Source organism: Natator depressus, chromosome 1, assembly GCF_965152275.1.
Source record: "Natator depressus isolate rNatDep1 chromosome 1, rNatDep2.hap1, whole genome shotgun sequence".
NCBI lineage: Eukaryota > Metazoa > Chordata > Testudines > Cheloniidae > Natator > Natator depressus.
The window spans coordinates 80,982,089-81,009,501 of NC_134234.1; the positions used below are offsets into that span (position 1 = coordinate 80,982,089).

At 40.2% G+C, this 27,413-nt stretch overlaps 1 long non-coding RNA gene across 2 annotated transcripts in view; it reads left to right on the forward strand.

Moving 5' to 3' along the window:
• The window catches only part of LOC141982304 (uncharacterized), a 149,277-nt gene that overhangs the window by 17,620 nt on the left and 104,244 nt on the right, over positions 1-27,413 (forward strand). The window lies entirely within an intron of this gene.

The following is a 27,413-nucleotide window of genomic DNA, read 5'->3' on the forward strand; positions in this document are numbered from 1 at the left end:
AGCAGAGGGGGTAGCCATATGTATGGCTGCAACACCTCCAGGATAAGCATGGATTGGACAATTGTCCCTGATGTGTCCGACAGTTTGCACCAGGTCACAGATGCAGTTCGGTGGTTCTCTCACTTTCCACGATAGAAAAAGGTCACTGTGGACAGTTTGGCTAAAACTTGACTCTCATATTTCAAAAGGTGCCCTCAATTCAGCATGCAGAGGTAAAGTCCCATCCCAACTATAACATTCAGGAACTTTACTTATTATTAATTATTAATTAATTATTTGTATTATGGTCATACCTAGGTGCTCCAGTCATGGACCAGGATCCCATTGTGCTAGGCTCTGTACAAATACAGAACAAAAAAACAGATCCTGCCTCAAAGATCTTACAATCTATAAACCTGTTTAAACATATTTACTAATTGTTGTTTAGCAGAGGGATTAGCTTCCTCTGCAGAATTCCACTACAATTGCTTTTTATATTTTATTGTCAAGTGATAGTGACACATCTATTTTATCCTTTAGTTTAAAGCTTAATTTGATTTTCTTTATTCTAGTGATTTGAGAAATAGAAATACATAGGGAAAAACAACAATACTATGCTGTCTCCTACAGATAATCTTTTTGGACCACATTTTCAGCACACAAGGTTAATTTTAAATACAGTAATAAGCACAGAGCAAAGTATTTCTCAATTAAAGTCAAAATGAGAGGCATAATGAAACCCACTAGAGCAGCAAGCTCAAGACAAAGTGGTTTAAATTTAAAATGCTGTGGTTCAAAATGATGAAATTTAATATTTCTATAACATTTTCTCTCACGACTTAGAATTTCTGACGCAGACAATTGACAATGGAGTGAACTTACACCTGCATTAATGGACTCTGCATAATTGTAGATTTAAAAGGGGAGGCTTGGCTGACAATGAGGAAAAATAGAGGAGAAGACTAGGAATAGGCTGTGGTTTCTAAATTATGGTTCAAAGATTAAGGCAACCACTCTACAGGTAAAGAGTCATAAATGGATATGGTTTTGTACTCCTTTATTTATTTCCTTCCCTCCCCTCAAGCAGCCAAACCCCAGGCATTTCCCTTCCACAACAGTGATACTATCCCCAGCTCCTGCTCCTCCTCCTCTTTCCCAGCAGTTGTATTATCCCCAGATAGATTCAGAGCTAAGGTGGGGAGAGGCATTGAGTGGTATTAGCAGTCCACCATTACCCTCACCATTTCCCGTACTAATGGGACTATGATCATTAATGTTTTTATTTTACTGCCTTTCTGTCTCCAACCAGCTACCACAGTTAACAACTTTTACATGTGTCTGGCCCACAACACAGTGGGCAAAGAATGCTAGTCACGGGCACAGAGAACTTGTGATGGAATCAGGACTGAACTGACGGCCTACCTAACACAATGGGGAATGATGGCAGCAATTCAGTGCTGATCCCCTCCCCACCGCACATTTCAAGATGTTGCTTCTGGAATGTTTGGAACTTATGGCCAACATATGGGGGTGGATGAGAGAAGATCCATGGGACATTCGTATGCTGTCTTGTAATATGCTGTGGGGAGAAGGTGAAAAATACATCCCTCCCCTCTCTGTGATCCACGTGGCAATGGCAAAGAAGGGACTGGATCATTTCCTGCTCCTATCCAGACTGCATGGGTGGGAGTGGTGGGACTGGAAAAAATCTTTATATCACAGCACTCCAGCTATGTGTTTCTCTCTTGCACATATATTTTCACATTGAGATAGGTACATTCACCACAGAAAACTCCCACAAAAGCTAGACTATTTGAAAGCAGGAATTCCCTAGCTCTCTAATACTTTCACATTCCCTAACCTAGTCCTGATGGTTTGCAAAATATGAGGCCTTAAACTAGTAACTGTCTGGGGGCTGAATATTGCCTGGGCTGGTCTTCAGGCCTGTGGCCATTTGGGGTAACAGGGGCAGGAGGGGTATTTTCATGTTTTGGAAGTGGGCAGAGGAGAAAGAAACATTTGTTTAGCTTATTTAAAACAAAAAACAAAAAAACTGGTGGCTGTTTGAAGCCACTCAGAAGTTAGCAATATTACTTAGAATAAATTCCAGTCAGTGTGGATTAGTGGACGGAGCACAGGTTCACAAAGCAGAGTGTTTGCATGTGGATAGATAGATGCTCCCTCGGTGGTGATAATACCCAAAGCAATGTAATAAGTTATATTTGTCACGTGTCTTTAGCTGCCTCCCCTGCACTCTTTTCTCAGACCACCTCTGCTTGGTCTAACATTCTCGACCTCTGAGCGGCTTCAAACAGCTGCCATTAAAAAAAAAAAAACACCTGCTGCCAAAATGTTTCATTCTTTCCTCCTCATATCAAGAAGCTCTCCCCCCCTCAAATTAGTGGCCCCCTCCAGGCTGGACATGGAACCTGTGTACTATTGGAAAAGGGAAATGCCTAGCTTTCAAATGGGACCTGGAGCACTTGTTGGAAGTACTGGAAGGTCTCAAGATAGCAGGCCTATTACTATACACAGAGAAGCTACTTTGGTCATTTTTGTGGTTTCTAAAACTGAATAGTTATAATTCTCTCTCTTAGCTAAATACAAGGCCCAGCAGCAGGAGTGCTGTGCTGCACTGCTGATGAATTCTGCCCTAAAACCAACACAGCCAGCCCTAGGAAGATCACCCTGGTGAAGCAGAAGATCCTTCTCAGGAAGCTCACAGCCAGAAGAGCATTCCCATGCCAAGCCCTGCCCTGCTGCCTGCAAAGAGGGCATGACTCAAATAAAGGGGGCATTGGCTGGAGCTTTCCTGTGCCCCGGTGATCCCTCTCCCTATCAGTCCCTTGGGGACACTGGTAACCTGCATAACTGTGAGCAGCCCTGTATACAGCTAGCTTAGGACCTAGAGACAGCTGAGGCCATTTTTGTACCACCCCTTCTGAGTCGTTTTGTGTGCTTCCAGTGAAGCCACGGAACCAAATGAAGTCCAACTTCAGGTGGAGGGCTATGAAACATAGTGTTTTTAAAACTCTCTAAAACATTGCTAACATCATTTTCTGAGATACAGAGTTTCTGATGGCTTGCCATGGCATAAGCGTTCCACCGGCACTTGCATTGATTCACTGTTGGCTTTGCTACCATAATACTTATGCCAATCAAACTTTATTATCCTCCTTCCTTCTCCTCTTCCCCGTAATTATCCCCAAACTTTCCCCTTATTCCAGTAGTTTTACTACTCCCAAACTTCATACACTGTATTTGTATACTATCCTTCAGACTTTCCCCTTTCCCACTCATCCTTTCTAAAATTCCTATCTTTTATAGAGTTTTCATACTCTACACTGTATAACTACATCAAAAAAATCTATACTAAAAGAACATTAAAGTTGCAAAGTCAAGCCCTTAAAAGTTAGGAAATTCCAGAATTAATTTAGCCCTCTTTTGTGTACGCATTATTCATAGATTCCAGGGCCCAAAGGGACCATTATGATCATCTAGTCCAACCTCCTTTATAACACAGGTCATAGAACTTCCCCAAAATGATTCCTAGACCCTATCTTTTAGAAAAACATCCAATCTCAATTTACAACTTGCCAGTGATGGAGAATCCACCACAACTCCCTATAAATGGTTCCAATGGTTAACCACTCTCACTGTTAAAAATGTTCGCCTTATTTCAAGTCTGAATCTGCCTAGTTTCAACGTCCAGCCACTGGCACATATGATACCTTTCTCTGCTAGGGTTGAAGAGATCATTATTAAATATTTGTTCCCCATATAGGTATTTATAGACTGTGATGAAGTCACCCTTAACCTTCTCTTTGTTAAGTTAATTGATTGAGCTCCTTGCGTCTATCATTATAGGGCAGGTTTTCTAGTCCTTTTAATCATTCTTATGGTTCTTCTCTGAACCCTCTCCATTTTATCAACATCCATCTTGAATTGTGGACATGAGAACAGAACTCAGCATGCTAGCAAGAGTTGCACCAGTGCCAAATATAAAAATAAAATAACCTTTCTACTCCTACACCAGATTCTCTGGTTTATGCATATTGCCCTATCAGCCAGAGCATTACACTGGGAGCTCATGTTCAGCTGATTATCCACTATAACTCCCAAATCACAGTCACTGCTTCCAGGATAAGGTCCCCCACTGTGTAAGTGTGGCCTACATTCTTTGTTCCTAGATATATACTTTTACATTAAGCTGTTTTAAAACACACATTTTTAGCCCACACCCAGTTGACCAAGAGATCCAGATCACTCTGTATTACTGACCTGTCTGCTTCATTATTTACTACTTCCCCTATTTCTGTGTCATCTTCAAACTTTAGCAGTAATGATTTTATGTTTTCTTCCAGGTCATTGATAAAAATGTTAAATAGCTTAGGGCCAAGAAACTCTCTCTGCAGGACCCCACTGGAAACACACCTGCTTGATGATGATTCCCTTTTTACAATTACACTTTGAGACCTATCAACTGGCCAGCTTTTAATCTATTTAATGTGTGGCATGTTAATTTCATATCATTCTAGTTTTTTAATCAAAATGTTGGGCAGTTCCAAGTCAAACGCCTTACGGAAGTCTAAGTGTATTACATCAACACTATTACCTTTTCCACCAAAAATTTGTAATCTCGTCGAAAAAAGATATCAAGTTAGTTTGACAGGATCTATTTCCATAAACTCATGTTGACTGGCATTAATTATATTATCCTCCTTATCATCCTCATCAAATCATGTATCAGCTGCTCCAGTATGTTGCCAAGGGTTCAAGTCAGACTGACAGGTCTATAATTACCCAGGTCATCCTATTTACCATTTTAATACTGGCACATTAGCTTTCTTCTAGTCTTCTGGAACTTCCCTAGTGTTCCAAGACAACATCAATGGTCCAGTGAGCTCCTCAGACAGCTCTTTTAAAACACTTGAAAGCAAATGATCTGGGACTGCTGATTTTAAAATGTCTAACTTTAGTAGCTGCTGTTTAGCATCCTCCTGAGACACAAGTGTAATGGAAAGAGTGTTATCAGCATCATATGATGACACTACATCATCTGTTTATTCCCAAATACAGATCTGAAATATTTATTGAAGAATTCTGTCTTTTCTGCATTATTATTGATAATTCTAACATTTCTATCTAGTAATGGACGAATACCATCGTCAGGCTTCTTTTTGTTCCTAATATATTTAAAATTCCTTCTTATTGTTCTTAACGCTGTTGGCCCTATATTTCTCCTCGCGTCCCTTTGCTTTCCTTATCAATTTTCTACAGTTCATAGAATCATAGGATTAGAAGGGACTGCAAGGGTCATCTAGTCTCACCCCATGCCAGGATGCAGGATTTGTGGTGTCTAAATAATCCAAGACAGGTGGCTATCCAGCCTCCTTTTGAAAATCTCCAGTGAAGAAGCTTCCACAGCCTCCCTGAGCAGTCTGTTTCAGTGTCCTACTGTTCTTACAGTTAGACTTAAAAGTGGCAATTCTTCAATAAAAAAACTTCATAAAAGGACTCCAACAAGAAACTGCAGAACTGGAATTAATTTGCAAACTGGACACCATCAAATTAGGCCTGAATAAAGACTGGGACTGGATGAGTCACTACAAGAACAAAAAAAAAAAAACTAATTTCCCCATTCTAATTTGCCCCTAATGTTACTCACACCTTCTTGTTAACTGTTTGAAATGAGCCACCCTTATTACCACTACAAAAGTGAATTTTCATCCTGTTGATAACAGCTCACTTTAACTGATTTGTCTTGACCCCGCACTGGGTAAGGCAACTCCCATCTTTTCATGAACTGCTATATATATCTTCCCACTGTATTTTCCATTCCATACATCTGAAGAAGTGGATTTTAGCCCACGAAAGCTTATGCCCAAATAAATTTGTTAGTCTATAGGTGCCACAAGTACTCGTTGAAGTTTTTCCTGAGATTTAATCTAATCCTGTAGTTTGAACCCATTGCCTTTTCTCCTGCCCTCTGTGGCAAAAGAAAATAACTTTTCTGCATCTTTTTATGGCAGCCTTTCAAGTATTTGAAGACTGCTTTCATATCCCCCCTTAATCTCCTCTTTTCCAAACTCAACATACCCAGTTCCTTCAGCCTTTGCTCATATGACTTGTATTCCATCCCTTTGATCATCTTTGTCACGTCTACATCCTTTCTATACATTGGTGACCAAAATTGGACACAGTACTCCAGCTGAGGCCTAATCAGTGCCGAGTAGAGCCATCTCCTGTGATTTGCACACTACGCCTCTGTTAATGCAACCTAAAATTGCATTTGCTTTGTTTGCAACAGCATCTCATTGCTGACTCATGTTGCGGTTGTGATCCACCACAACTGCCGGATCCTGCTAAGCCTGTTTTCCCCCATTCTGCATTTGGTCTTTCTTCCCTAAGTGTAGCACCTTACATTTGTCTTGGTTGAATTTCATTTTGTTGTCTATAGCCCAGTTCACCAATTTATCAAGATCCCTCTGAATTTTAAGCTCTATCATCCAAAGTGATGGTACTAACTGCCCTGAGCTTTGTGTCATCTGCAAATTTGACCAGTATGACATCCAGGTCATTAATAAAAATGTTAAGCAACACTGGACCTAGAACAGATCCCTGTGAAACCCCACTTGAGACCTCCCTCCAATCCACCATCATTCCATTAATAGTTATTCTTTTGCAGTTCTTAACCAATGATGTATCCAGTTAATGGTAGTTGTGTCAAACCTGCATTTCTCCAGTTTACTTAGCAGAATGTCATATGGCACTGTGTCAAAAGCTTTGCTGAAGTTGAAGTATATTATATCCACTGCATACCCCAATCCACCAAATAAGTTACTCTGTCAAAGAAGGAATTCAAGCTTCTTTAGCATGATTTGTTCTTGGTAAATCCATGATGGCTGCTAGTGATTACCCCTTCATTCTCCAGGTATTGGCAAATTGAATGTTTTATACACTGTTATAGTAGCTTCCCAGGTATCTAAGTCAGGCTGACTGGTCTATAGTTCCCTGGCTCCTTGTTTTCCCCCCGTTTTAAATATGGGCACTATGTTAGTACTTGGCCAGTCTTCCGGGACTTCTCCTGTCATCCATGACTTTGTGAACATTGTTGACAGTGGCTCTGAGATTTTTTCAGCTAATTCCTTCAGTACTCTCAGGTGAATAGCATCTGGCCCCATTGATTTGAATTCATTCAAATTGGTCAGAAGATCTGACGTTCTATACTTATCCCAATCTGCATCCCTTCCCCTTTATTGTCTATAGTAACTTCACTAGTCATCCAGTCACGTTATTTTTTTGTGAGACGACTGAAGCAAAGTAGGCATTGAGCAGCTCTGTCTTCCTATCCTCTTCCATTACCAGCTCACCTCCATTGAGCAGCGGACCCATACCGTCCTTGATCTTTCTTTTTTGTCTGACATATTTGAAGAACCCCTTCCTGTTGTTTCTAAAATTTCTTGACAGCTGTAACTCTTTTTTTGCCTTGGCTTTCGTGATTTTGTCCCTACACGCTCGTACTATTCCCATGTATACTTCTTTGGTGACATACCCCTCCTTCCATTTCCTATTTGTATCTCTTTTGGTTTCTAGATAGCTAAAAATCTCCTTGTGCAGCCACATTGACCTCTTGTGGCTCTTCTTATCTTTCCTCTGCATCGGAATAGCTTGATGCTGAACTTCTAGTATTACATCTTTTCAGAACTGCCAGCCCCCTTCCGTTCCTTTTCTTCCTAATTGGTCTTTCCATGGGACCTTGCCTAATATTTCTCTGAGTCGGTTGAAATTCGCCTTTCTGAAGTCCAGTGTCCTTGTTTTGCTTGTTCCTAGCTTCTGATTTATATTCATTACTATCAACTTCCTCTTTCTTCCACTTTTCATATATTATGTTTTAATTTTCATAGCTGGCTTTCACTTCTCTCTAAACCAGGCCATTTTTTCCAGTCAATACAGCCTTATCAACTGTGGGATTGTGACTTTGGGGCAGGGGCATTTAATAAAGTTTTCTAAAACAATTATCAATCATCATGCACATTTTCTGATTAAACTCTTCCTCGCAGATGATTTGGCTCATAATTGTTTTCAGGTTTGTGACATTTGTGAAATTGGCACAGTCTTTAAATTGCAAGATTCTGCCCATGTCCTCTCCCCTGCTTCTGCCCCATTCTGCCTCCCATCATCTTTACTGCTACGCTCCACCCTCCTTCTGCTCCTGCTGCTGTCCTCCCTCCTGGCTTCTGCTTCTAACCCTCTTCACCCCAGACTCCTATTCTAGTTTCCCCTGAACTCTTACCCCTATTCTCCAGATGTCATCTCTTACTTCTCTTTGTCATGCTCCTGCATTTGAGTCAGGTTGCCTCTTCTTTTCCCTCCACACTGCCTGGGTTCCAATAAGGGGAGCAGTGAGAGCATAAGAGACAGTCACCCTGCTCTCAGTTCTAACACAGAATTTCTCCCTTCCCTCAGCACTTATAGCATCTATCATCCTTTCCATTGGTTGTTCTAGTCATTCTCTTTTTCTTTAAAAAATGAAGGCAAAAAGACCAAACATATTGTAGTGTAACATTTTCCCTAAGAACCTGACCAATTTGGAGGAGTTTAAGGAAAAGACACTTGATCATCTTGCTTTTAATAAAATATAAAAATAAAGTCCATCACGTACACTAGGTTCACAAGCCAGGGGTTAGGTGAACTAAAAGGAAGAGCAAAGTAAAGCACCAGAAAATAGTGTTTTGGGGTCCATGAAGCTTGAAAAAATAAAAAGAACTAACATGTAAAGTAACCTAGTTGCATAGGGTTCCAGATATCATATTAGCCGGCATGCATTTTTACAGAACATAGGACTTATTATTCTCTCTATATATCCTTCCCTCTCTTTTCCCCATGTTTTCTTTCTCTCTTTTGCACTCCCCATCACCCTTCCCCTCCACCCCACACCTCCTTTTGTCTTTTATGGATTTTGATTGATAAGAATTTTAATGGCACACAGCCAACCTTAACATACCAGCTGGGGTTTGAATCGCTGGTACTTGGATGTATACGGATATGTTAAAATGCATCATTTTGTGATAGATCAACTTCCCGGTTGCTTAGTGTATTATGTGACTTGATTGTATTGTTTGTCTGTTCAGACTGTATGCTCCATGGGCTAAGATTGTATCTTATTTTCTCTTGTGCCATGCTCACTGCTGGTTTCCAAAGTGTCTGCATATCTGTTACTTGAGCATGCACATGCAAATAACATTTCTCCTTGTTCTGCCTTACACTTTGGCCCCAGACCTGCGAGAGCCCTTCTTATGGGCACAGAGGGCTGTCTGTGAGGAGCAGCTTGCAGCATCTGGGCCTGAATTCTTTTGAGCAGCTAGTGTATTAAATGAATCCAGGGACCCTATTCTCCTGCTGTAAGTGATGAATAACTCTCATTGAAGTCAATAGGAGTTACTCATATCCTGTGAGGAGAAAACAGGGCCAAAGCTCTCTAAAATGATCAGAAAGAGTCTTGTAAATTTAAGTACACTGTCTGCTTACAAATAAGGAGCAGATAGGCACAGCAGGGAGAAACATTATTGTACATGTGCACACAGGCTGATAAAAATGGAGCACTGATTTGTTGTTGCAAGGTCATAACAACCACTACACAGTTTGTTCATTTAAAAAAAAAGTTTTCATTTATTGTTTTGTTTTTAAAAAGCCAACACCAATCTCACAGAGATCCTGTTCTTATCAGCAAGAATTTTAGGACTGATTACTCTGAGGCAGCTCAAATAATATCACCTTAAGCTAAATAAAATAAAATAAAATATAGTAATAATAATAATAATAATAATAAATAATAAAGTGAGTACATTTCAAATAACTAGAGATATTTTATGGCTTCTTTTTCCATTAATCCACCCCCCAAAATACGTAGACATATAAGAGCTAAAATATTTTAAATAATACATTACGAAAGGCTACATAATGCCCTCGATTCATGTACAGAATAACCCGATTGTCGTCAATGGAAATTCTGCATGTGGATCAAGTATAGGATGCCCCCTCAATGTGTTATTAAGAGAACTTTCATACCCCAGCCTATATGTATTTTCCCATCTGTAGTTTGTAGGTTCTTGTTACAGACAGATACCTAAAAATGTTGCATTCATACAGGGAACATTAATAGCACCTCGGTACATGGTACAAGGAAGAAGATGTTTGAAAAGTACTGGCATGATAACTGCATTGGGTCAAGTTCTCCTCCCAGTTACACGTGAGCAACCCCATTGGCATCTGTGTTCCACTGTATTTCTGCAGTCCAGCAGGCTTCAAGTTCTACCTGTCTTGCAAGAAGGGAACCTTTTTTCAAAGGAATCACTGTGAGTGAAATCCTGGCCCAGCTACCAGTGGCAAAATGCCCACTGTCAGTCATTTCCAGTACAATTGACCCTGGAAGAGAGGTAGAATTTTAAGGGTCTGGAAGTATAGGGGTGAAATCCTGGTCCCACTGAAGTCAATGGGGTTTTGCCAGGATTTCACTCTCAGTGAGTATACTGTACCCAGGTATATATTGTAAATTGTTGCCACTATATTTTAACAGACCAAACTAAGGAGAGGTATGTTTTTACATTTCTCTCTGTAAAGTGCAGGAGGACACTCCAAAGGTTTGTGACATCACCACGAACAACTGCCAGATTCACAAACAGAGAGCCAGTTTTTACATGGCTGGGGAGAAGCAAGAAAAAAAAAGAAAATCTGTTTGGGAGGCTTTGCCTTCATGGAAATAAAATGGAGTTTATTGAAAACCCACTACAAATAATATATTCATTGTGCAAATTTCTGTTTTACAATCAACAAGCAGCTTGAGAGCCAGATTCACTCACACACTTTGGTTCTTGGCACCACTTTGGTGATGCAGAGCAGCTGTCAACTTGACCGAACTGGGTTCTTTGGGGTTGGTTCCCCATCAGGTGTACAGTTGTGTGACGGTTCTCGGGATATCCAGGACTGTAAAGCACCTTATTACTTCCCTACCTCCAGCAAGAGGGAGACTTGCTTATGCTTACCTGGATGTCAGCATCACCAACTCCACTGGGTGTCAGCACCACTTTTCGCCACCCAAAACAATCTCCAGTGAGCTACCTCAGCTTTTACTTTGCCTTGCTGGTTAACAATAGGTGTATTCAAGCCCCTTTGAACTATTCCCCTTTAGCATCCAGCCCCTTATCCACTGAACACTCAGAGAAATACCAGGTCTGCTGTCCCTAAAGGAACAATGCACATACCAGCTTGAATGATTCAACTCAGGATCAGCTCCTTGTCTAACACCACAGCACTGAGATAGATTTATAGTGAAAACAACAATAACTTTATTTTCAAAGATTCAAAGTTCAAAAGATGAGTAAGAATAATGGAAATTAAATGTTACATATAAAACCAATTCATAACACACTTTCTAGAGATTAAACTTAACATAACAGGCTAACCTTCTGTCTTAAACAGTTTATCTCATACAAATGTCCTTTGCAGTGTTTCAACCAGGGCAGGCTGTGATCCTGTTTTCATGAATGTAATTACACTACCTGATTACTTCCTAGATGCAGGATAAGGAGGCAACTTCCTAATCTTCTCCTTATATCCCTGAAGGTATGTTGTTTGTACCCAGAGTCAAAATAACCCCCTGTAGCTTATTCTCCAGTGTGCTACCTCCCTGATGACTTAACATCCCCCGCCCCACTGACATTGAATGGGGCTTCCATTGTGTTGGCTTACAATGCTTAATGTACATGTTGCCAGAGAGACAGGTGACTACACAGCTTTTCTCTAACAGAAAAACCTGTTTGTCAGCTCTGCCTTGATATAGACTTTAGGAACATACTTTCAGAATACATACCTAACTCCTTACATAGTTTCTGTACACCCATTTCACAATAGTATTAATTACCAGCAAGACCCTGGCTTTGAGAACTCACATGGCATTCTTTGGTGAACCAAATGTATGTCCCAGGATCAGGATATTCTTGTAACCCTCTTGCCAGATGGCATTGAGGGGCTCTTAGAGTCACAAGCTGCTTTGCACCACCAGAGCAGCTCAAAGCAGCCAGAGTGCACTGATGCATCTGGCCCACTCTGACAGGTGTAAATGACTATAAAATGTGCAGGACAGTGGAGAATTAGACTCAACAGTGTGTAAAAATCCTAATTCCTTGCCTGAAGCTAGTAATTATAAGATGTAGTTGGAGGAGAAATTATTTTGTCATGGGCTGAACCCAAGTGGTATTTTAGGGAGGGTAAAGTGAAGAAAGAATGTAAGTAAAACTTCCACATAGTATTTGTCCAGTTGCAGATATGATCATAGACATGTATTCCTGTAACTTTCTACATCATCTGCTGCCATGATATGTTACTGGTCAAAAGTAAAAAATGAACGAGAAAAATAGTAAAGGTTTTAGTCAGAATTAGCAGCAACGCACTTTGGTGGAATTACATTTAACTCTGACTGTAGGGTAACATTTGAAGACACTGCTTGAGCAACTTTAATATTTCTGTTCCTAATGATGTGACTATATGTTACATGAATGGAAACATAGTAGAGGTTAGCAGCATAACAAACGTAAGAGCTGTTGACAGAAATAGAGAGAGAGGGGGTGAGTGTGGGGAATCACATGCCATTGCATAACAGAGGATTTACATTTTAGTACCATGCATTCTCAATGTTTTAGCAGTTTACTGTGTATTTACATTTCTTTTCAAGTTAACTGTGGATACATATTTACAGGCCCGCTGACAGGGGTGAGTGGGGGGGGGAGAGGGGGTAAAGGGGGCAATTGCCCAGGGGCCCGGGCGATTTAAAAGGGCCAGAAGCCCTGGACCCTTTTAAATCACCGGAGTAGGCCGCAGGGCCCGCTCTGCAGAAGCGGTGGGCTGGGGAAGTCAGTGACTGCCCCGTGCCACCCCTGCAAGGAATGGCCTCCTGTCTGCCATGGGCACCAGCGCCAGGTAAGTAGGGCTGGGTGGGGCCCCAGGGGATGGGACTGCTCTGTGCTCCCAAACTTCAGCTGTTCTGCCCCCTAGGACTCTGCTGGGAGGGGGGATCCCTGCTCTGTGCTGGCTCAGCAGGGCTGGTGAGTGCAGCTTGGGGCAGGAGATGGGGGAGTGACTCTCTGGGGGTCCTGTGGGGGGGTGCTGGCTATGAGGGGGGTGGGGGGCACTGGGCAGTGGGGGAGGTTTGTGTGTTTTGGAGTGCTAGACAATGTGGGGGAGTTTTGGGGGGTGCTGGGCAGTGCGGGCAGCCTGTGTGTGTTGGGGTGTTGGGTAGTGGGGGGCTGTGTGGAGTGCTGTGTAGTTGTAGTGGAGGGGCTGTGGGGAAGGGTATTGGGTAGTGCAGGATGGGGAGATCTGTGTGTGTTGGGGCGCTGGGTAGTGGGGGCTCTGTGTGGGGTTGTGGTGAGGCTGTGGGGCGGGGGATGCTGGGAAGGGATGGTTGTGTGCAGGGCGCTGGGCAGTTGTGGTGAGGTTGTGGGTGGGAGGGCGCTCAGCATGGTGGGTCTGGGGGAGGCTGGGCATAGGGTGTTGGGGGGTGTTGGGTGGGGAGGCTGTGTGGCGTAGCATGGGCCCACCCCAGAGGGGAAGGGGCACGCTGGCAGCACCTGGCTGGGCAGGCTAGTGTGTGTCTGGCAGCTGCTGGTTTGTAAACAGTGCTCTCGTACCAGGCTGGGCAGAGCGGGGCTGTCCCCTCCTTGCCATGCCCCATTGCCTCTGGCCAGCCCCTCGCTCCCGGGACTGACTTCCCCACACCATGCTCCATTGCCCCATGGGGGCCCACAAATGTGTTCGGCACCGGGCCCAAAAAAGGTTAATCTGGCCCTGGCTCCTAGGCGTGCACGGTGTGGTACTGGCGGCAGCGAAGGCAGCCAGGCATCACATCCCTTTCTAAGGGGACCATTCACTGTTCTGCCCTGGGGCCCGGAATTGCTGTCCGCAGGCCTGCATATTTTATGGTGTGATCTACTAAACCTTTGGTTTCTTTTTACGATTTCTAAGTCTTACTTTAATTTGTTGATAATGGCCTTAACAAAGACTAGTTCTGCATCTCTCTTGATGCAGACATTACGTAACTCTTAATTAACATGTTTACTAGATAATAGATGTCAACTCAAGCACACATATTTCAGTGTATCGCTAGAGTGCATTCCCTAGCAATGAACACAAAGTGTCACTGTGACCACATACTAATATTCAAAGAAACCTGCAAACTTCCCACTAATTTGGAATTTATTTACTTGTCCTGTGTGTGTGTTCATTTGGAACTTTTAGCATTAATTATCTTTGGTTCAAGTTGGGCCAGTCTGAAATTCTAATTATCTTCATTTTTACAACACCTATATCCAAGGGGTTAGAGTATTTTGGAATTGTACTCTGTGCTGTACATAATAAAGACAGAACACAAGTATGGTGGCAACACTGTAATTTGAATTGCCCTGTTGGATGTGCCACCTTCACAGAATAATGAACACCGGAGAAACAAATTGGTCTGTCAGAATCAATAACTCAATGGTCTGAGTTGCTGGTCACTAATGCTTCCTGTGCTCAATCAATGTGCTGGAGGAGCTATTCTGTTCAAAACAGTTAAGGGATGAGCAGCAGCAGCAGACGTGGCAGCAGGAGTGGGAGAGAGAGTGAGAGGATTCACAGGGTTGGGATTTTGTTGTTGAAGGAAGAGAAGGAGAAGAAAGAAAAAACATCCCCGTTTAAAAAAATCCCAAACAAAAGGATAGAGCCCATTTGGTCCTGTGCATGCAGAAGAAGGGAAACCAGTTCTGTTCCCCTCTTCACCTCATCCTGCAGTTACCCTGATTAAGCAAAAAGCTAATACCTGCAGGATGGCAGGGCAGAAGCAAAGAGAGATTCTAGATGCCTTCAATGGAATTAAATCCACTAGAGCAACCAAAACGAAAATTAAAAGGAACCCTATTCCGGAGGCTCAGGCCACCAGCTTCCTTTCACACCTTCTCTGGACTGTTTGGCATCAGACTTCAAAGAGGAAAGTTAGGTGCAGACTGTTCCCAAAGCAAGTCATCCTGGCGCTGAAGTTTCAAGGGAGGAAGTAGTCATTATAAACAAAATTACAAATAATGCAAAACAAACTGGACGACTCTTGGGATCACAAATAAGCAGCCTTTAAAATGAATCTGTGAATCTACAAAACCATGCTTGAGCAAGAAAGGAGATTAAATAGTATAAAGACAAGATGGACACTATAGGTCTTACTACAATAATATGAGACTATTGGAGTTTACCTGAGGGTACCAAATCAAGAAACACAGATGATTTCCTCCAAATATGTGTTTGAGGCTCTATACTTGTTCATCACTGAAAACGTTAGAGCTCACTAGGTTACAGAAAAATACTTCTGGACAAAGTATAAGGACAGTTATTTTCAACTGTGTTCTGTACCAGAATAGGACTGTGAGGGCTGCCAGAGCTCTTGGCAAAATAACTTATTTAAGTATCTAAATAAGAGGGAAACTTGGACTAAGCTATATTTTATACTCCTAAATTGAAATTGGATTTTGCCAGAAAAAAGTTATTTTCAGAAATGAAGAGGTAATCTATTTGGCTGGAATCATATTAATAACAAATCTGGATGTAATATAATAGGCTTTAAAATCTCATGTGAATTCATGGAGAATTTCACAAAGACACTTAGTTAACATTTGAATATTCAAGGAGGCCCTCTTTGTCTTCGTGTCCTTGGTTTACTTTTATTCAAAATTGTTAATTTCTTTTTGTTGGAGGGATTTCCTTTATGTGGATGAGTTTTGATGATAATCTCTGGAGTACAAAGATCAAGTGCTTTGCAGGGCTTCTTCCTCTTACTAAGAAAAGAAGAGAACAGGTCTTGGATAAATATCATCTCTAGTCCTTAGCATGAAGGCATTTTTATAAGTTGTAAACAATTTGTACATGAATGGTCTGTTCTGTTGAGATATTTTGGATTTTAGAGTTTTCATAGAAACATAGAATTATAGGACTGGAAGGGACCGCAAGAGGTCTTCTAGGCCAGTCCCCCACACTTAAGTATTATCTAGACCATCCCTGACAGGTGTTTATCTAACCTGCTCTTTAAAATCTCCAATGACGGAGATTCCAAAACCTCCCTAGGCAATTTATTCCTGTGCTTAACCACCCTGACAGTTAGGAATTTTTTTCCTATTGTCCAACCTAAATCACCCTTGCTGCAATTTAAGACCATTACCTGTTGCCCTCTCCTCAGAGGTTAACTAGAACAATTTTTCTCCCTCCTCCTCATAACAACTTTTGGAAAACTGTTATCATGTTATCCTCCCCCCCGCCAAGCCTTCTCTTCTCCAGACTAAACAAACCCAATTTTTTCAATCTTCCCCCATAGGTCATGTTTTCTAGACCTCCAATCATTTTTGTTGCTCTTCTCTGGACTTTCTCCAATTTGTGCACATCTTTCCTGAAATGTGGCACCCAGAACCGAACACAATACTCCAGTTGACGCTGTATCAGCATGGAGTAGAGCAGAAGAATTACTTCTTGTGTCTTGCTTACAACACTCCTGCTAATACATTCCAGAATTGCGTTTGCTTTTTTTGGAACGGTGTTACACTGTTCATTCATATTTACCTTGTGATCCAGTATAACCCCCACATCCCTTTCTGCAATACTCCTTCCTGTGCAGTCATTTCCCATTTTGTATGTGTACAACTGATTGTTCCTTCCTAAGTGGAGTACTTTGCATTTGTGCTAATTGAATTTCATCCTATTTACTTCAGACCATTTCTCCAGTTTGTCCAGATCATTATGAATTTTAATCCTATCCTTCAAAGCACTTGCAACCCTCCAAGCTTGGTATCGTCCACAAACTTTATAAGAGTACTCTCCATGCACTTATCCAAATCACTGATGAAGATATTGAACAGAACTTGACCCCACTTGATATACCCTTCCAGCTTGATTGGGGACCACTGATAACTACTCTCTGGGAACAGTTTTCCAATCAGTTATATAGCTATCTTATAGTAGCTCCATCTAGGTTGTATTTCCCCTTTTTGTTTAGGAGAAGGTCATGTGAGACAGTATCAAAAGCCTTACTAAAGTCAAGATATACCACATCTACCACTTTCCTCCTATCCACAAGGCTTGTTACCCTGTTAAAGAAAGCTATTAGGTATTTTGGCTGAAGAAGACTGTATTAATGAGGATGCGCACAAATGTGTAAAGTGTCTGGGTATTTGTGGCATCAGGATATATTTTTACACCTGAAATATTACGTGTGTGCATATATGTGTATGGTTCCCCTCTCCCTTTCCTCTTATTTTGTATTTATTTTGGGGTTTGCCAACAGAAAGCTCTTCAGGGCAGGTTGTGTGGGTGAACCAGTTTAATACAGGGGCTAGACACCTGTTTTGATTTGATTCCCTGAAGCATTCCCATGGAATGGTTATTCATCTAAATTTTTTTTAAAGCAGAGACAAGAAAAGGTACTAAATTTACTCATGTCTTTAAATGAGTGTTCAGGACAAACTAGCCAATGCATAGTCTCAAGGAGTTAAATTAGAAATCTGAGGATTTAAGACTGAGCTCAATCTTCGTCTTTTGCAAAAACTTGAAAGGGAACTTCCATATTTTGAACAGTGTATTCATAAATAAGCTGTTTGCTAGCCTGGTTGATAAATAAAAAACAGTGATCCAGACTAACCCTGCAAATGTGGACTCTTAAAGGCCAAAATTTGTCCTCACCCTGGACAGAACTGAATCAGAGTTATTCAACCATTATTATGCCAATTTACATACCTCTGAACAAACATTAAAACCCAATTCCTTCATCAGATTTGTAATTCAGCACATACGACTGACACAAGAGCATAAAAAACTGTTGCGGATTCCCATGGTAGAGAATGAAATTCAGGAAACAGTATTTGCGTTAGAAAGCGGGAAAAACTGAAGACCCCAATGGATTCACTATAGAATTTTTAAATACATTTGAATCTGAAATCACATATGTCACCAAGCTTTTGAGAGAAGATAGCTCCCAGATTCCTGTAGGGAAGGCGACAATCTTTTTGCTTTTCAAACCAGATTATTATCCTCAGGAGAAGACATCCTTTCCATAATTAAAGTTACAACTACAGTCTCATTCCAAGGCTGATTTTGATCCTCTTATGAAACCAGGTTTACAACTGCTTTCCTTCAATAAGGTGATGCAAAGCAGCAAGACGATATTAGTGAATCTGGTGTTATATAAATGTACACTAATAACACATATTTATCAGCCTCAAATGCAAAACCACATACATGTACATTTTTATCTCAAATTGGTTATATATTAATTTCCCATTACACTACCTAGAAAACATTATTCTTAAGAAATATCAATTATAAGTACTTTACAAAAGATTTATTGTATTGACTGATAATATTTCCCATTTAATAAAGTCCCTTAAAATATTTAGAAATGGAAATCAAAATACCAAAAATTATATATTAAAAAAACACAGCAGTACATGGCTCAGAGTTAAGGTAGCTTTGCTGAGCTGACAATGTATTTGTTCATTGCTTCCTTTACACAATGTTTGTTTTAGATGTGTCTTAGTAACCTTAGCAACTTTTTGAAACAAAGGGCCAGATTCACAGGTACCCTCTGGCTGCTCCAACACCACAGAGCAGCTAGAGCATACTGAGCTCTAGATACCAGGGGTGAGATCTTCAGCTGGGATGAACTGACAAATCTCCATTGACTTCGATAGAGTTACATCAATGCACACGAACTGAGGGTCTCATCCCTGGAGTCTAGAGCTCACCTAACTTCCAGTAAATAAATATCATAGAGACAGCTCGTCAATTTTGAGGCTTGTGATTTAACTAGAAAACATCCATAACTTTCCCCCTTAGGCCCAGATCCTGCCAAAAAGCTCTAGATAAGCAGATACATGTGGCTTTCTAGAGTCCCGTCAAAGTAAAAAAGAATAACAAAAAACACTATTATGGTTGTTAGAAATCACATATCACTGATAAATTTAACCACTTGGGTATATGGTTCTCTGGTAGAATACCTGACCTAATCCTTTTGGGGTTGTCTACACACAAGTTGTACCTCTTTAACCATACCCATAGAATAGTTAACCAGTATAGTATACTGGTATAGGCAAAGCTGTACAACACCCCTCCTCTCCCCAACAACTGTGGATGCATCTGTCCCAGTGTAAAGGTGCTCATATTGATATCCTTATTCCCACAGGGGAAGGGGAATAAACTGTATTGGTTTAACACACCTTAATATTAGCCTAACTGCTTCCACACTAGGGGTTGTACCAGTATAACTATTTCAGTAAAAATTCATACCCCTAACTCAAATAGTTAGACCAGTACAAAAACAGTGTGTAGTCCAGGCTTTAGATACTTCTGCACTAACTAAAGAAATGAAAACAAAGGAAAGATAGAATTTGCTTTCTTATCAGTTATAGCCTGAATTAACTTTGGTAAAATGAATATTATGCAAAAAGGGATGATTTTCAACTTTTGCCCTCTCATGTCTATCTCAAACACGAAACAGAACAATACATCCATTTACCTGGCCTCAAAACTACTTTCCTTCCATATGAGAGCAAAGGCTTAGCAATACCACCCGAATGATTCTGGGCTACACATGATAGATAGATCCTTAGCTGGTGGAAGTTGTGACAATAGAGCTGTGACAACGTACACCAGCTGAGGATCTGCACCCTAGTTTCAGTGACTGGGACACGGGAGTATAGCGACTCATCTTTACCTATCAAAAGATCATCTAGCTGTCATTGGACAAAATTTGCTGCCACCATATGAAGACAGAAGTGTTCTTTCAGTACTGAATAGAAATGTTCTTAGGGAATTTACCAAGGATTATGCCACTAACACATAACATCCTTAAGCAATTTAAAACTGTCCAGAGAGTATCTCCTATTTGTCCACTTATTTAACAACCCTTGATTCCCTGAGGCCCTTGGGGGCAACCTCTGTTAATTTTTGGATGAATTTGGCATTTTGATTCTCAAGGATATTTATGATAAAGGTATATGTATATCCTTTGATAGATTAATGAGGTGCATACCATACTCCAAAACAACACTTGTTTGGGTATTTACAAATAAGACATTATCTATGGGAGATAAATAATTTGAGAAATTTTTGTACCCTTGTGTTCAATCCTTTAGAATATCAGCTTTTAATTATAAATAAAGACCGCAAAAAGAATCTCCAGTTGATATCATTTTAGGCTGAATAAATTCAGGGAAGAAGAAAGCTAAGATCAAGTGCAAAAAGGATCTGGATCAAAAATTCTGTGATGAAGAATGGATTGAGATATGTAATCAAACAAAAACAATCTCCATTAATGTAAAACACCAAATGCTTACATTTAATGTTATTCATAGAATATGGATGACTCCAGAAAGTATGCACAAAATAAATAGTAGCAGTGATGATATTCATATAAAATGTAATATTGAAATTGAGTCTTGGCATGTGTTATGGAACTTTCATGGCGCTCACTAATTCTGGGCCAAGGTTGCAGAATTTATCAGGGATGCTCTGGAAATTCATACTTTATGTTAACCTCAAATTTTCTTGGTTCAGTGTCTATTTGGCTTCTCTATGGAGAGATATATTACACTGGCTGCTGCTAGGACTCTTTTATGACATACTGACAAAACACCACTGACCAGTCAGTAGGAGAATGATTAGATTCAGGGCATATGTGTCATCTCTGACAAAAATAAAAATAAAAATCTACTGAACAAGGTGAGATGATCTCTGAAATATATTTATAAATTATGGAACTCTGTAACACTGAACTGCACAATTAGAACAGAGAAGTTTTTTGTGATGGGAAAGGCCAATTATTGAACCATAAATGTCTTTAATAGAAGGGAACACTAAAATAACAGCAAAAGAAATATGTGTGTCTGTGTGTGTGTCTGTGTGTACAATGCTCCAATCACAAGCCAAAGGGACATGAGTGTGTGTATAGCTATATCTGGATATTTTCATAATGAAACAAACTTAAAAGTAGAGATTATATATATAATATATATACACACACACACTTATACATTTATACATATCATTGTCCTTTGGCTTGTGATTAAATAACTTGTTCCAGGAGATCCCATAAAGCGGATTATATATATATATATATATATACAGATATATATATAATCTCTGTTTTTAAATTTGCTTCATTGTAAAAATATACTTTTAAAGACCTTTTAAAGACTGTAGCTCCAAAAACAAAACTCAAATTTAAAGCCAGTATAAGTTCCAAAAGAAGCAATATGAACATATATTTCTTCATTCCAGTATATTTGAGATCAGTCAGGAAGAGAACAGAAGTGAACAACGCTTGCTAACGACTTTAGGAAAAAGATCAGTAACCCAAGATCCAAAATAGTATGAAATGAGAAAAAAATCACAGGAATTTCTAGAGCAGTTCATAATCCCCATTATGGGTTCTTCTGGAACAAATTATTTAAACACAAGCCAAAGGAAAATGATTCCACATGTCACTGATACATTGGACAGTTTAAGACTAAATCATGAGAAGTGCCTCGTATCAGTTATATCTGAAAACCAACTTGCAATTGACTGTGTAGGACCCTGAAACTCAAGTTCTGTTCAGTGAAACATTGATAAGTATAATCAAAGCCATTTGCTGTGTTTGCACTAACAGATCTTGGCTCTTATCTTGCTCCCATTGAAGTTAATCAGAGATTAGCCATTCATTAAACTCAATGGGGAATTAAAAACAAGGGGCAACGCTTAATGAAGCTTGGAGAAAACAAACACACTGTTGCCTAACTGTGCTGTGCACATTTAATGCATTCTCTATCCATAACCCACATTTATAATAGCAAACTGACATGTGGCACGCTCTGCTGAGATACTAGAAATAGTGTACATACAGGCTTCCATCTAGTGCTGCCCTCTGACCCAGACTTCTGAGCGACAGAAAAAAAAAAGATACAAGCTGGATCAACAAGGACCTTATTCAAAACTCACTGAAATCAGTGGGAGACTTTCCATTGGCTTTAGTGGATTTTGGATCAAACACCAAATGGATATTTGACATAGACTAACAAACTGTGAAGAAAGCTATCAGATATTCTTCAGTGAAGTTTGGTTTTATTTTCCCAGAAAGGAGAGAGGATCTACTTCTTCTTGTGAGATCTTTAGCTCACTTAGCTGAATGGAAATTAATGCTGGCTTGGAATCTCCCAACACACAAAATCTGCCTAAAAATGCTGCACTCACCTTTCAAAAATATCATGGAGTTGGGAAATATTGAGGGGCCGCAAGTATCTTCTATTTATGCTGGAGATGCCCACAGCATCCGTAATGTACGATAAATAAAAGCAATCGTTCCAAAACACTATAATAAAATGTTCACAACTTAAAAGGAAATACTACACAAAATGAACTGCCGCATTATTACTCCCAAGCAAGTCTTTTCATAATTGGTACCATAATGAAAAAAAGTCTTTATTAAATATACAATGGCTTTTAATAAACTGACCCGCGAAACACAAAGCGTTTGTGGTGATCTACTTGAATTGTTTTGCTGGGGAAAAGGTGGTGAATGCTCACTTAGAAAGGATGATAAATGAGATGCAGCTATTTTTTCTGTTTTAAAACTTTGCTTAATTTCTGGTTTATAAACTAACTAGATAAAGCAACCAACAGCTGCTACCACAAAACACTTCACAATTATCTGATAAAATGTTGCTAAAAACATTGTAATACCTTTAACACAAGGCTGTAGAAATATGTGCATGTACCAGTGACAAATTTCCCTTTAAATCTTCTTCTTCACTAATATTTATAGTCATGAAATCTTAAAGCACCTTTAATGTGCCTATAATCCTGCCCATTTGACAGCTTTTACATAATTTTCGAGGGCGAGGTGACCCAATCATCCCATGCTGTTGACAGTGCAGCTGAAATGACCCTCCAATAAATGAAGCAGGATTATCCAGACACTACGGCAAACAGCAGCTCATAATATGCATCAAGAAATTTCCATAGCACATTGGATCTTCGCCTTCAGTGACACATGGATCATGCCTGAATTTAAAGCACACATTTCCCCAGACACTCGATAAGTTTTTAAGCACAAGTATAGTATGGAGGCTTCTGTCAAATAAGGTTTGTTTTCCACATTTGGAAGGAAATTGCTTTGCATTCACAGGCACAGCTTTAAACTGAATTACTGTTGTTAACTTGTGCTTGGTTTAGTTGTTCCCTGACACCTGCAATGCATTTATGAGTTTACACACTTAAAATTATAGACCATTACAGGAAATAAATTTTTGCCACAATAAAATCCACTATTGACAATAAACAAGTACTGGTGAATTGTATAGGGAATGATAAAATTGTGCAGAAGTTTTGCTGCATTTCTTATATCTCTCTGTAAAAATATCTCATACAAAATGCTAGCTAAATGCCCGCTAGGTTTACATGATAATGTCAAGCAAAGGTTTTGATGCTTGTTGCCAATTCATATCACATATGTTGCGTGCTGTAAATTTAGTTTATATTGGAATAATTAGCAGTGACATGGCCAGATTGTATTAATACTCCTGTTCCTATTGCTTAGGGTAGATACTGAACAATTTGAATGTCACAAAATATCAATACGGATGCTTTATGGCATCATGCCAGAGCCGCCTCAGGACAAGATGGGTTGGGAGTGGTGACAATTTTTGTAAAGACTGTGGAGTTTGTTTGGTCTCATAAGACATTTCTGAGTTCAATTGGATGTCATTTAAAATACCAGTAGAGACACATATTTAAACCATACATAGTTTCACGCTTACAAAACTGAACTCTGGGAGCAAATCTGACATACAGTTTGCGTGCTGCGTTTCTGAGTTGCCCAGCTAGAAAGAAAGCTGCGCTGCGTGTGGCAAAAAGGGAGGTGTTCCGAGCACTCTAGTTGCCCATTTCTCGCCCCTGCATGAAGAATTTAGAAGAAAACTGAAACATTATTTCAAAGGAACAAAACCAAATGCTAGTCTACATTATAAACAAAGCCTGGCCTTTACTAGCTAACCATTTACATACTTATATAAGGCTTAACTAGAGGCTGTATGTTTCTGAAGCACGTACTAAAAATGAGCAGGCCCTTCTTTCTACCCTGCCCCATAATACAAGAAAAGAGATGTCCCTCAGAAAAATGTATGATAAATAAATGTAAAAACAAGCAAACATATAACTTATTTATTGGGAGGCAGTGTGGCTAGTGAATAGTACATTAGACTGGTAATTAGGAGATGTCACTTCTATTCCTGCTTTTGACACTGATGTGCCATTTGACCCTGGAGAAGTCACTTCACTTCTCTGTGCCTCAATTGCCTTGTCTCCCAAAATAGGAATAAAGATACATACCTTCATTGTTCTTTGAGATTCTTTGGGTGACTTAAACACTATACAAGAGGTAAACATTGCCATTTGCATAACACAATAGGCATGTAGTATTCACTGTTACTGGAGACCAGTGAGTCAAATACAATTGTTACCTTTTAAAAATGCATAATAACTTTTTAGTTACACATGCTAAAACAGAGGTAATCATATCTCATGATTCAAGACACAAGCCAGTTGCCACAGAACCAAGAAGGAACTGTTTCCCCCATTGCACATTTGTTCAGGTGAATTATGTGAGGTTTTCACCTTTCTCTGGTGCATCAAGTATTGATCTTTGCTGGAGGCAGGATATCAGGTTTAATGGACTAATAGTCTCTACTGGTATGTTCTTGGATCTCAGTAATAATACAGAGCTCTTTTCTTATCTGAGATCAGCTGGCACGCATCTTGGTGAATCTAAAAAACACACATACTTAGTGAAAGACAGCTATGTGTTATTCTCTAATACTTTACAACAGGATGCATGCCCAAGCATCTGAAGTTAGTAGTAACCCTGTAGGTTTGCTAACTATGTGGTTAGGCACATGAGAAATATTCAGATGTGCTAAATTCATGTGGGTAGAAAATAATCCAAAGTCTAACACCTGCAAAAATATTCATAGGAATATACATATTCAGCATATTGGGATCATTACATGCACCACTGAAACACAGCCATGATCATTTAACAGTGGACAGCAACACTGTACCACCAGTACAAAACAGAAAGAAAATTACTTCACACAACTTTATAATAAAATACAGTTTAATTCTGGACTCCTGGTGTAATGCTTCAGGCATTCCAACAAGACGATGGATCAGTAGAGTCACTAAGGTCATGGAGCATGTAACTACAGAAGTCATGACCAGCAGAGAGGGAGAGCTCAATGCTACTCAGGGGGCATGGAAGTCGGATTGGATGGTTCAAGGATGCTGGGACTGACAATGTGGTTGGAGAGATAAGTTTAACCCCCTTTCCACCCTGGGATACTCGGGAGCTGGCAACACTCACCTGTGTGTCCGGGTGGCCTGATGTTGTCGACAGTAAAAGAGATCCTGAATATCCCAGTGGTGATGTTGGATAGGGGGAATCCTCTATCCACTCCTCTGCTGCAGTCCTTTTACTTGTGAAGGAAATTAAAATTGGTGGTGCCTCCACCTGGCTTGGCCCTGTACACACTCACTGGTGTGTCTTCAGAGCCTCCAGGAATAAACCTGAGCTAATCTAGGCAATGAGTCTAACTCAAAAACACTATATAAACAATATACACCCAGATTAGAATTAACGCACCTTTAGTTAACAATTTAAGAAAACACGGTATAACAAACTGAGATTAAATGTCACAATTAATTTAAATCAGCAGGGGGCAGTTTGATAAATCAATGAACAAATACAGTTTACAGTAAGAAACGAAATTTATCTAACCTGCATTTACACGGCCATCATTTACCCCACCCCGAGTGTACAATCCTCTGAATTTCAGAGTTCTAAACACTTGCTTGCAGGGAGATGTTTGGATATTTTGAAGCTGAGGAAAGCACTCTGTTGCTCCAGTAAATCAGTCCAGCCAAGGCAACAAGGGACAAAACAATTGTAATTTGGGGTCATTCCAAGCTGCACACTCCCTCTGAAGACTGGAGTTGTTTAACCAGCTGTCAGCAACCCTGGGTTCTGGTTAGATAACAAGACTACTCCACCTCTTCTCAGATTCAGACAACCCCTTAAATCCTCTTTGCTGTCCCCCTTCCCTTGCAAACACTTCCCCAAACAAGGGTGGTGGTTACTCACACCGTCTTCACTGCAGGCCCATCTCAGTCAGCTCTGGGCACAGCAACACTCTCTGTCCTGGCCAGGGAAGCCACCAACAGCCTCTGAGGCTCCCCGCTCGACCAAAGTCCCAGCAGACTCTCAGCAGCAGCTTCTGGCCTTTTAGCAGCAGCTTGGCAACAGCTCCTGGTTTGGAAAGACCTCCAGAAAGCTATCCCAGCTCCTCTCCAAAAATGAAGCCCACAGCAGGCTCTCTCTGCATTTCCTGGAAGTGTCTCTGTCTCTTACCCTAGGCATCATGGGAGGTGAAGTCTTCAAGGCTGGATTGCAGCACTCAGGATCTTCCCAACTGGAATACTTCCAATTAAGTTCAGAGGCCCCTCTAGTAAAGGGTGCCTACATAAGACAAGATGACTTTCTCTAAAACTTGTCAGAGAAAGGGTAACTTGGATAAAATATGGTTGTATATAAACTCTTTGAGCCAGGGTCATCTTTTTTGTTTTGTTTGCACAGCGGCATACTGGTCTGAGAGTGGGACAGCTAAGCACTACCACAATACAAATAATAATAAATTATACCTATACGTAAGCATTTGGGGTAGGGGACCACCTGTTTTACTGTGTTCATTTACAATGACTAGCACAATGGGGCTCTGATCCCTGATTCTCCCTGTCATCCAGAGATGGTGCCACAATATAAATATATAACAATAACAGTTGTGAAGGTGTTGGGGTCAAACATTGTTTATGGGGAAGCGGTGTAATGGACAGTGAAATTGAATAGAGTTGTTCTTGACTGCATTAATAAAGAGAACTTTATCAACTGAGAAATTTTGGAAGGGCAGAATGGGTTTTTAACAAAACTCTAGGGCTAACTCCCCTACTCTTGAAAAAAAAGTGACATCACATATTTATTTAATACCCACAAGTTACATCCCATAATTTCAGAAGCAGTACTATGAAACTAAAAGGTTGGAAAAGACATCCTAGGTACAGAAATAATTACAATTATGAAACAAGAGTCATAATAAATACGTCAATTTCTATATTACTTTTATGTTCCTTCATTTTGGTAACATTTCATCACAATGTTTGCAGGACTCATTTGCATTCCAAGCGTTCTTATTGAACTAGCACCATTTATTCAACAATAGATACAAGACTTTCTATTTTTAAAATTCTATTTCCAGGCATGATCTTGGCATGCAAAGTCAAATCCC